Genomic DNA, 12,251 nt, shown 5'->3' with positions numbered 1-12,251 from the left:
TGTTAACTTCATAATGCACAGTCACAGAGTACATATGTGTCACTTTGAGCAAAGATTGAAAAGACATTAGAATTAGAGATTTAACAGCCAGTTTTGATTAAATCAAAACAATCAGAGTGGTTGCGTTTGCAACAGAATTAGATTTTAAAAATCCAGACTCGGAATACTTTGCCAGGCCTCACAGTTTAAGCTTATTCAGAGATGAAATTTTCAGGGGCTACCTTTGAAAAATATATATTGTGGGATACTTGGGGACTCTTCTGGCAAATGATGATGTATGTTCAATTATTCTGCCTCCTTTCCATGACTTAGAACAGTTGCAATAGCCACAAAAATGCTGCCGTTTGCTTTGCTGTACAAGGAATACTTAAAAGTCAGGTCACAGGAAATGCTGATTTTTTAGGTCATGTTTGATAGCTACGCACAATGGAATAAAAAAGGAACACAGCACCATATTATCCTTTTCTGTAACCTGAAAATATTTTAATTGCATCAGTAGATTGAAACCATATCCAGATCTCTTGCTTTTTCTCCTTTTTTATTAATTTGCTTACAATTTGTCATGACCTTGATTTGATCAAATATGTTCAGTCCTCACACACACCACAAAACCCAGCTATCCATCCCAGGACAGTGTATCACAAAAAAGATGATACATCGGTATAGGAGCCTGAAAGCCTCAAAAATGTCTCATCAGAAGCCTAAGGGAAGTCATCAGAATACTACACCAAGCTCAGTGGTCCATAAGCTTCCATGAAAGGCTAATTTAACTCAGGGGTTCATGGGCCAAAGTGTATCATCCCACCTCCACTGCCTGCCTGGGAGACACGCATGTGCTTCTGTCCCCAGATCTCAGAGAGTTCATGAATAATAAGGAATGCCTGGCAAACCTTCAAGCTCTGTGGCTCATGGTATGTGATGCTTTTTGATTCACATTACAAGTTTATCCAAAACCTCAATGCTGAGGCTTGAAATCTTCTGAGAATGGTCATTCTCATAAAATTTGCAAAACTCACTAGTTTTGATTTGAGAGGCAATACACCTGGATACAACCAAGTGAAAGAATTCCCTCATTGGGAAAGATCCCAGCATACATGATGGGCTGAAGATTTTGGAGAGTCAAACTTCTCTCCACGCTTATAAGCATTTAAGAAATGACCATCTAATTTGACAGTTTGTAAATCATGAACATGCTGAAGATTATCCCAGAACAGCACACAGAAAAATGTTCAAGGAGTTGTTTTTTTTGTTTTGTTTTGTTCCCATTCATCTCTTTTCATCCTCCCATTGCACTGTACTTCTACCCTTGAAAACTGGTGCTGTAAATTCATTGCACAACGAGAATTCCAGCCTTCTTCGGTGTTTAGTGCTGGCAGATGCTGAACTTTTGGGAAGACTTTAAAGTGTTTTTATTTAGGCTTAGTTAAATTTAACTAATCTAACTTTGCCTAATCTAAATTGCCTAATCTAAATGATACACTTCTCCAGGTATACTTCTAATCCTGTTTATCACCTCCTAGTGCACTGGAATTTGAACTGACCTGCTTCCTGTAGATGAATGGGAGCTCTATTCGATCACCCCGTCCTTTAATTTGGCTGTCCCACCTAGAACAATGGGTGATTAACACAAGTCAAACACAAGCATAAAGGGAAAAGGCAGCACAGCCCGCCTTGGTGCAGCTGCTCAACTGCACCGTTTGCCTGCTGTGTAGCAGCATGTTACGGTCACGGCCAAGCCTTGATCTTCTCTCTCTCTGTGTCAGTACTCCAAGGATCCATGCTCTAAGCAGCACGGATCACACAATTATACATTGTTGGAGAACTTCAGTGTCACTTCTAAGCAATACATAGTCTGCAACTTGAAACAAAAGTGAATTAAACAGAACTACACAAGTGATGTTTAAGTATTGTTTTGGTTTTGTTTTTTATTCATACTGCTGCTTTTATTACCACTGATGCTCCTTTTTTCTAAGTTATTGAAATGCTTGTCTGCCTATTTGTCAGACATTTCAGTTTCATGGTGAATTGTTGGTTTTTGTTTTTTTTTTTCATTTTTATCTTGATTGTAGTGCCAGCATAATATCTCATCAAGCTGCACTTTCTTTAGAATATAATAGAATATGTTTGAAATCTTACTTTAGAAGATTTTCACTTTGATTCTGGAAAAGCAAAATTATCCTATACTTCTTTGCATATAATCCTAGAAAGTTGTTCCAATGCAATTCATTCTGGTGCTGGCCCAAAGCCATACAATATCAATGAAGTGAAATTCATTGATTCAAACGACTTTGAATCAGGCTTAGGGAAGTGAATGTGAAGCACTGGCGTTGATAGAGACCTTTTTAAAACCCTAATGGAAAAACAAAAAAAAGGTGCTATTTAAGAGGGATGAAGACTTGAAGCTGTCTAGGGTTTACTTTCAAAACTTATAAAATGTGTTGGGGAACAAGAATGTTCTGTTGGTACTGACTACAGAAGTTTCCAAACAGATCAGTGGTCCGGCCTCCAAGGCAGATTCCTTGTCAGCTGCATTAACAGTAAGGTGCGGTCTGTCCCAGCAAGTTTGCTGTCTCAGTCTTGCAAAGATTTGACCACAGACTTAACTGTACTTCTGAATACCAAGGTATTCGGTTTATCAGCAAGCCTAGTCTGCTGCTTTTAAAATATTGTGAATCAACTTCACAGTTTTCTTTTCCAGTCTCTGCAAGAGAGGATATAATGCTTCTAGCTTAGGAAAAACCCAAGACCACTAAAGGCAGTCAGTATGTAGTTTTCCCTTCCCTTAGCAATCTTTGGATCGAGCCCTTGATTTTCCTTCAACACCTGACAGGCATGTACTCAAATTCATATGTACATAACATGACTGTTGAAAGAAAGGAAGGAAGGAAGAAATAAAGGAAAGAAAGAAAGAAAGAAAGAAAGAAAGAAAGAAAGAAAGAAAGAAAGAAAGAAAGAAAGAAAGAAAGAAAGAAAGAAAGAAAAAGTCTTTCACCTCTGAAGATAACCACATCTCTAAAAGGACATGGTTACTTGATAGTCACTAATTAAAATTTGATGCTGCATACCTGCTATGCTTCAGTGTTTAGAAAACAAACAGGGTTAGATCCAAACAAAGGATTCATTTTGATAGTAAACATATTTAAGAGTGTGCCTGTGTAAATGTGAATTGTTTAGGGGATGGATTACCATTTTGCATACATTTTAGAGCTCTGAGAGAAGCCATTAAGGGATTAACACCTCCGATTTATGAAAATGCAAGGATGATAAAGAAACAATAGGGGTGACAGCATTGTGTAAACGACATTGATTCATTTCAGAACAGGGCTGTTAACTGCTGGAAATGAAGAAATAAATGGAACAATGGATAGATGCTTTTACCAGCTTGTCATTAATTAGCAGTGAGTACAATTCTTTTATTGTCCTTTTTGAAAAATACAAAATTGGTAGGAAAATACAAGCACTGAGCAAATAGATTACTCTGTGTCACTAGGCTGACATCTGCATTTTCTTTCTTCTCTAATATATTTTGTTTTTCAAATGATATCGAACTTTTAGCCTGGCAGCAAGCCCAAATTTTGCTTCCTTTGAAATTCCTGAAAGGATGTGTTTTCATCCTCAAAATCTTGCCGTTTTATGAAAGCATAACAAAACCCATGATTTGAGAAAGGGTTAATAAACGTTAGTGAATCCCCTGTAACGCAGCTTGGAAGCACAAACAGTTCAATGCACTATTCTGCTGACCTATTGCATCCGATCAACTGTGGTTTTATTTCTAGCAATGCCAGCAGGTGGGAACTGACAACGTGTTTCTTTGGAATCGTAAAGAAAGATCAGCTCTGATGGAGAATTAGCTGGAAGTAAGTGAGGTTGTTTGGCACAGATATAAGCAGGGACAATGCTTGATTATGGCTATCACTCTCCAGCTGCTGTCAGAATGTTAAGTTTGCTTTCTTGAGGCCTGACATCTAACACATTTCTTTTTCTAATTAGTATCTGGTACTGTAAGATGCTGATATTTTACTGCATGTCAGACGTGCGGGGCTGAAATACATCACTGAACTCAGAGGTGGATTTGGGTGCTAGGAATTAGTTTTTACTTGTGGCATTGAATTCAAAGCATCCCTCTGTTTTCAAAAAGCTACGTGGATGGAGAAGTTAGTGCCTGCAAACCTCCAATGTTGTTGCCTGAGAAAGGATGCAGGGTGAAGCTGACGAATCAAACCCTGGCCAGGCAAAAGAGCACTGGTTTCATTTTCATCAGCATACTCAGGCAACATCCTGTTCACAAATAATTCCTCAGCAGAACAGCATGTTTCCCAGCTGCAGATGTAAGGGTACAGGGGTATTTATACCATGCTAAAGAAGCAGCAACCCTAAACTCTGACTCAGGTAAATTAATGGAGTTGTGAAGGATTTGCCACTTTGCCACCTGTGCAATGATAGTGTAAGTAATGAGAAGTCAGGGCTTCCACCTGGGGCAAGGATCAAGCACAGCTCGATGGAGCAGTGTAGGCGCTAATGTGTGGGTGCAGGTGCGACTGAAGAAAAATGAGACCATAGGTATAAATTCAGCCAGTGCTGCTCAGATATCTGCTTACATATCCTTACTGAAGAGCTCCATCAAATTTGCTAGTTGTGTGAGGATGGGTTGTTGTTGTTACAGTGTTCAGGATGAGAGCACAACATTATTTCATAAGCCAGCTTGGCAGCCTGAGGTAAAGGTGAGAGTGGTTTTCCTCCAAGGTGAAGGCAGTACTTTCTCACCTTAAATGCATGTAATAGATTTCATCAGAAACTGTGGTTGTTCATAGGAGAGTGCTCTTCAGCCAGCAAGAGGTAGGTGAGGCAAATCTTTTTCTTTTGCTGCAGAAAAACAGATGGATTGGCATTCAAAAGACTTAAGGTTAATTTTTCTTACATAAGTAATGCCATTTATTTAGATGGTGCCTGTGCAAGCCACAACAATACTTAGGAAAAAATCACCCGTTTATTTTTACTTGTTCAAAGTTCCTTGCAAGTCTGTGCGTTTTAGATTGAGTCTATCCAAATTTCAATAATCGTATTCTCACAGAGAGATTACACATATTTATTTTGTAAAATTGTCAACTGTGGTAGCAGCTCCTGGTATTCTAAGGGTGTTTGCAGTAATTCAGGGGCACTCACAGTGTTCCAAGTCAAAATGCTACCAACTAATCCTCACACAGTCAGGCCACACCTTGTGTGGAGCTGTTAGCAGTACCGGGTCTCTATGCCATTGTATGGTTATGGTTTGAAGAGCAGAAAACCCCTTTAACAGAGTTATCATGAATGGAATTCTGTATCCTAATCTCTTCAGAGGCAGTCTTGGAAATATACAAGTCTTTCATTCCTTGGAAAAAGAAATAGTGGTTTGTTGCTGTTTTGTTTTCTTCAGCATCAGAGCAAGTCAGACACTTTATTTGTTGCACATATAATTTATGTATCTGCAGCTGTTTTATTGTATGTCTATCCTACTCACCAGGAAAGGCTCTGCTTTTGTACATGCATTTAACTCCCTCTGCTTATAATTAATCTAGGCATCCAACAAGGTTTATATCCTGGTATCAGGTTGACAAAGAAATAGGACACAAGGTTATAAAGCCGTAAAAAGAGGTGTTTAGCAAGGTTTCCTCCTACCTATAGCAGAGATTCTTCATCATATGTGAAAGCCATTGAGGTTCAGTGAAGGTTCCTAGAATTATCTGTACAGAAGAAAACAATTGTAAAGGTCCTATTGTGGGAAGGCACTGAAGCACATGATTTACTCTCAGGCTGCAAGCAGTCCCATTGATTTCAGAAACTAGTGACATGCAGAAGGTTAAACATGTGCTTTGCTGGGTTGGGGCCAAACCTGGTATCGTTCTTTTGAGTAGCTTACAAAAACTATTAATATTTAAAAAAAAAAAATGCTGTAAAGATATGTTGTATTTTAAGTTAAGATATAAAAGAACCATCTCTGGCTCAAAAATAAGCTAGTTATTCAAACACAGTAGGAATTTTTGGCTCTGTTACTGCTGTATGCACAGCAGGCCCCCTGCACATCATCCCTTGTGAGGCCAAACAAATGCTGGGCTTGTATTAACTTTACTTCACAGGTTGCCTGATAAGTGGAATTTGCCCTTCAAAGAAGAGTTGTGGTAAAAGTTTCAAGCACTTGGAGCTGTGCTGTCAAATACGGGATGGAGACTTTATAAAGACATTGCAATTGACAGTGAATTCAGGTGAATGCAACATCGTCCATGAGATTCATGTTGAACTCAGGTTAGAGGAATATATTAGTGCTGAGCTCCTGATCGTATGCTTCATTCTCAGAGGCAAACTGCACTGTGCCAGTGGAATCGTGTGTCAGGTACTTAATGTGTGGAGCTCTGAAATTTCTAGAGAAGAAAAATTCTCTGTTTAGGTGAATTGTAAAATTTATGCTCTGACTGGGGAGGAGGGAGGAACTTCCAAAAGTGTGAAATTTAATCCGTAAAAGGGAAAATCAGGTAAATTAATGAGTTCTCTTTGTATAATCATTTAATTTGTTTCAGTGTAGTCTTTTACCTTTGTTTAGAACTCATGAGCCCTAATAGCCTATAGTTAAATCACAATCTTTATTTTTTTCATATTGATCTTGATGAGATTTCAGATGTCTGTCATACTGATTTACACTCCCTCCTAATTTCTATGAGGATCTGAAAGGAAAAATGTAGTTTATAAAGGGTGAATAGCATTCTTATGCTTCATTATTTTTCACTTATTCTATGTCAGCAATACTGGGGTTTCTTGAGTTATCAGACTAGCATGATCATAGCATGATTTCACTAATTCCACCATGCATTCTCTTTCCTTGATATTATTATTGATAAATTATAATTATGTTTTTGAATAATTAACTTTGTATAACTAACCCAAATACAGTGGTCATTGCAAACTCAGTTAGGATTTTGGACTATTTAATTCTCCAATAAGAACAAGCCTTGTGTTTACAATGATGCTTTGGAGGTACTTCAGGCTGTGAAGTACATATGAAGCTACCCCAGAATAAAGGGATCTGGTTGATGGAGTGATCCACAACCACTCCCTGAATCATCATTCTTACTGCACAGAGACAGTGGATTAAAAATATTCATAAATGAAGTTAATGAGGAATAACTCCACTGAAGCAATTGTATTCAGGAGCTACTAGTAATGTGCATGCTGGGAGTTGTGGGCTGAGAAGTCTTGCTTGTTCTGGTGAGGATCACGCATGTCTTCACTAACAGAGCTTATATGGTAATACGGAAATGCTGGGTGAATGCCAGAACACTGCACGTTTTGGAAGAGCCTCCCTTCCAGTCTATTTGGACGCTGCATTAGGTAATGAGAAAATCAGTGTAGTATCCAGCTAATAAAGGGATGGGGGGGGGGGATAAGGGAAGGGGAAGCATTCATGGGGCCCTGTGGAGTCTTTCATGATGGAAAATGGAAAAGATCCATGCTTTGATGCCTGATATTCTCCAACCTATGAAATAAAGGAATCGTTCTGAAAGTTTGGGCCATGTTTACATTCATATACTTAGTTTTACTCATGTCCTCATAAATAAGTTATCTTTAACTGCAACCAGAAAAAAAAAAAGGATCTTGTACAGTTTAGTACTACTTTATGGCTGACATTGATTTAAAACACTCCATAAGGGGCACAGTACTGCAGGATCAATTAGAAGTAAATGCAGTCATGAAAGTTGCATGAAGTAGTGTCTGCCAGAGCCTTGCAGACACTTCTTCATACGGCTGTTTGCCACCTTAACTAAACAGAAAAAGCACCTATATATTTAGTTGATTTTATATAATTAATATATGGTGGCTTTATGAGGGAAAGCAAAAGTCCCTGACCAAATCAAGTCCCCTCAGATAAAAATCTTAAGCAGTTTTAAGAGGATTTTAACATAGTTTTTTTAAAACATCCAGTCAAAATAGTTGTCAAAGAGGTATCCTGATTGTAGGGTCTCATCAGGGTGGGTACATAGATGAGCTGATTAATGATAATGTTTTGCATTAAGACAATAAAGAAAAACAAACCAGACAAAGTCACATGGATGTGTTCAACTCTTTCTAGTTCCAACATTTTTTGTTCATGACCTGGAATATAAAAAGAGAGATGAGTATAAAATAAAGTGTGTGTTGGGTAGGATCCAGCCTTCCCATGTAATTCTCTGTGGGGAGAAGACTTCATGATGAGTTTTCTTCTCTCCCTGCATAGAAAGTCGGTAGTGATTCCAGCTTTGGGGAACATTTAGCAGTGATTAAGAGTTGGGGCACAGGGCCTCCTATGGACCCTGTAATTCTAATTTCTATGTATATATTAACAGTTGAGCAAAACAGGAAACCTGAATTAGGTAGTGCATGAGATTGCCATCAGTTTTCAAAAGATATTCTTTTAGAATGCCTAAGAGACTTTAAGTGCACATACTGCTTATCCTGACCTAACTTTTTTTAAAAAATCTATCAAATATAAGGAAATAACTCTGAAGAAAGTGGAGACTAATTTGCATCATTCCTGTGTAGACGCTTCTGTCCAAACTTTTCAATCAGTATCTGTTTTTTTAGATATATTCAAATAATTTCTTAATTAACCTATCAAATAACATTTTATTAATTAATAAAATCTTGCCTTTAGTTCTCCCAAAGGCAGATGAAAGAAATATCCGGATTTTCGAAGCGTTAGTGCAGACTAAGATGATTACAATTTCCTGCTGATTCACTCGCTCAGCTCTTATCTGCCAATATTTCTGTAGACATTTCATCACAACTGTTTTACCCGTTTCTTGAGAACACGAGAGAATCATCTGTGAAATGCCAGTTTGTTGGCAAGCTGTTTGTTTATACCGTGAGGCAGAAGTGCTTTGTAGCTGAATTCATTGCAAGGGTCTGTAGGTAGTGGTTGGTTACTAAATCCCTGGAAAAAGAATGCTAATAAAGTAGATGGGCCAGGATTTGTCAATTTAATCTTATGCTGAGTCCCAGTAATTTCAGTGATATGACACTGCTAGAGGTTCAACACGCTTTATTATCTTTATCTGTAAATGGCTGTTTATTGTATTACAGAAAACAAACCACTGTACAGCTATAGGATAAGCACATGCTTACACATGTTTGCCAGACTAACTGGTACTGTAAGTTATATGATAATTAGAGGATTCATGTACTTATGTTGATTGCCAGCTAACAATATTAAACTATTGCAGTGTGCTACAAAATATACCAAGGAAATACCGTACGTTTGTTTTCTGCTGCTAGCACGAATACCTGTACACAATTGAAATATTTCCATTCTTATTCTGAGGGGCTGTATTTCGACATATGTTGTCAATAATGAAAAGATAGACCGTGCAAGAGTACCTTGTCTTTGTACTGCCTTTGCATCCTCTTTAGGCTGTTGATACGTATGGATGATATGTTCTTATGGAAAACATGTTCAAGTCCATTTTATTTTCTTGTACTGCCTTGACTTGTCAAAACAGTTATTTCAGTGTCAGTCAATTTAACATAGCTTTTTCAGTAAAAGATAGTCCAAGGTCGGATGTCTTTTGGCAAGACTGGGAGTCTTTATTCACCCTAAGTAGTTGCAATATCATAGTTGCGATTATTCATGCAAATAATTGATAGTCAGTAAGTCATGGAAGTTCATAATCTAATCCAGTGAGTTATTTAATTTAAACGGGATTCTTCACGGCTAAAGGTGATGTGTTGTGAATGAAAGAAGCAGATTTGAGTCCACAAGCTGGAACCTTGGGATATCTGTCCAAGGGGAGAATCATGGAATGCCACCGGTCCGTTCATAGCAGGAGAGAATCAAATGCAAAGTGTGTCCAAACACAACCACATACATTTCTGTTCTTCAGATTCTAATGTAGGAACTTCAGAAGTCATCATGCTTACTGGCCATTTTGTTAACCATTGGGCAATACAGAAACTCCTTGCCCTGACGTGTGACAGCCAGGAATAGGCTAGTTTGGCTGCTTACCACAATGCCTCCTCCCTCTGCATTCCTAGAAGCTGTTTCTGATGCACAAGACAACAGACATCGTCTTTATACTTTGTGCTGGGTGCTGGACAAATGGGCTTGGCTGTGAAAAATGAATTGAGATATGGTGTTTTCAGTCACGGAGTGATGGAGTTACTCTTCTGATAAGTCGTTACAATTGCATACATATGCACTGTTACAGAGACCTTTATTCGGAGGATACTTGATCAGAATCTTAGTATTATAAATACAAGGCTTTTGGAAAATTATTTTGATAGTTTGGCAGCTTTGATAACATAATGCAATAAATGACTATGATACAGTCTTTGGAACTTGGCACAGATTTTGTTTGAAAGCATAACAACATAAATAGCTCTGCATGTGGTACATATGAGGACAGAAAGAGAACTTTTTTACTTCATCTCTGTAAACAGGCTCATTTCCTAACTATTTTGCTTTTGGACTCATTCACTTACAGTTTGGGGGGCAAAATTCTCAAATTATTTTAGTTAATTCAAACCTCCTGAGCTAAGCAAAATCGACAACAACAACAAATCTAATAGTTCATACTGATCTGACCTGGGGAAATGCTTCATTGACCTCACATCTGAAGGTTGATTTAATGCGAGGAAGACACCCCAGCTAGACACTCTGGTAGTGAGAGCAACTGCATTTCAGTCTGACATCCTCTACCAGTTCCAGTCATGGTCTGCCTTCAGTGCTCTAAGGAAAGCAAAACAAAAACCAGAAGCCAAATTATACATCAAAAGGGAAACGGTTTCTTCTCTTGCACTGCAGGCAACCAGCAGACCACCTCAGAATGCGTTTCATATACTATGTCAGAAAGAAACAGTCAACAAACAGTCCTTTCAGTCTACACCACCCCATATCTACATCAACAATCTGTATAGCCAAGAACTAGTATTACATTTTTAATTTTTTTTTAATTCCAGGATAACCCTGATTTCAGGCATAGAGTCATTTCCAGAAAGCATACTAAACATGTAAGTAATCTTTACATTTTTTTTTGCAAAGTGATATATGTTCAGAAATAATTGCTCTCCTCCCTGAGATTCTGTACGTGAATTGACTGATGCAGTGTATCATGGAAGAACAAGCTGAGCTGAAGACTTTAAAGACTTTTTTTTTGTATTGGAAAAAGGGGAAAGGCTGATGGTTTGAGATCTTGTAATACGATTTTGATTCTGGGGTGAAATAGCCCCCAAAGAAAAGATCTCATATCTCATAGCTCAAGTATTGTTAAGACTGTTGAAATGCTCTATAAATTATCTCATAAGGATTTTTTTCTCCATCTTGATTGAATAACACAGCATCATCTTATTTATGCATATCTCACAAAAAAACACCAAACCCTTTAGTTAGTATTACTATATTTGAAGTTTGTTTGTCCTAATGCCACCTTGCCAAGCGATAACATTAAAAAATTGGGAATGTTTTCTATACAGATATATTTCTCTGAAATAACATGAAAATATGATACCAAATTTAAGGAAAAAAAAAAAAGATAGCTTCTGGGTAAATAAGGGGTTATAAATATTGCTACAAACATGAGATAGTATTATTAAGGAACAGTTACGAAGTGATGCTTTGGGATTCTTAAACTGGTTTTATGCTTACTGATGTTTAGAGACCCAGCATGAGTTTTGTAATCAGCTAAAGGATTGGTAAAGCAAATGTCAAATAACTTATTTTGTAGTCCACTATTAATGAGATACAGCTTGGTGAACAATTTAAATTTTCTCTAATTTCAATACCTTTTCCAAAAGACTAATGGTGAGGAAGTAATAAGGCTTAAGTAGTAATACGTAGTATTAGAAGTAGTAATAGAAGTAATAATGCACAGGTAGTAATGGTATTAGAAATATTAGTATTTAGAAATAGTAATAGTGTTTTTATTCATGTTTGTATGTAAAATAGATGCATGGAGAAAAAAGGAGTCATCTGTGGTGTCAGGGAAGGCTTCACATTATGTGCTGAGCAATACTCAGTTAATGATGATTCTGATGTTTTTGCGTGATTCCTCCCATATTAATAAAAAACAGCTATTCAAAGGTGAGTTGTAACAAAATACAGATTTAGACAGTTCTAATGTGATTTTTTTGGGTAAGGTGTGCCTTCACTTGAGTATAGTTTTACTTTTCAATCTAATTTTGTGTTTGTTTTCATCTTTGCATAATTAATTAGAAAGTCTGGTTAATGCAAGAGAAGCAGCATGTCCAACTGT

At 37.5% G+C, this 12,251-nt stretch overlaps 2 protein-coding genes across 4 annotated transcripts in view; one reads left to right on the top strand and one right to left on the bottom strand.

Moving 5' to 3' along the window:
* Nucleotides 1-12,251, top strand: part of LOC310879881 (uncharacterized protein) — a 295,028-nt gene that overhangs the window by 261,643 nt on the left and 21,134 nt on the right. For all 3 annotated transcript variants that reach the window (XR_014571199.1, XR_014571200.1, XR_014571201.1), the window contains exons 9-10: nt 10,960-11,010; nt 11,945-12,079. The gene's annotated coding sequence lies outside the window, so the exon portion shown is untranslated. The remainder of the gene's footprint in view (nt 1-10,959; nt 11,011-11,944; nt 12,080-12,251) is intronic.
* Nucleotides 7,376-12,251, bottom strand: part of LOC310879883 (uncharacterized protein) — a 64,336-nt gene continuing 59,460 nt past the window's right edge. Inside the window, exons 3-4 of the transcript XR_014571208.1 lie at nt 10,586-10,729; nt 7,376-10,109 (exon numbers count right to left, since the gene is read on the bottom strand). The gene's annotated coding sequence lies outside the window, so the exon portion shown is untranslated. The remainder of the gene's footprint in view (nt 10,110-10,585; nt 10,730-12,251) is intronic.

The sequence above is a fragment of the Anser anser genome (assembly GCF_964211835.1).
Source record: "Anser anser genome assembly, chromosome: 11".
Lineage (NCBI taxonomy): Eukaryota > Metazoa > Chordata > Aves > Anseriformes > Anatidae > Anser > Anser anser.
The sequence above is the reverse complement of the archived record's forward strand: the minus strand, read 5'-3'. Positions and strand labels throughout refer to the sequence as shown.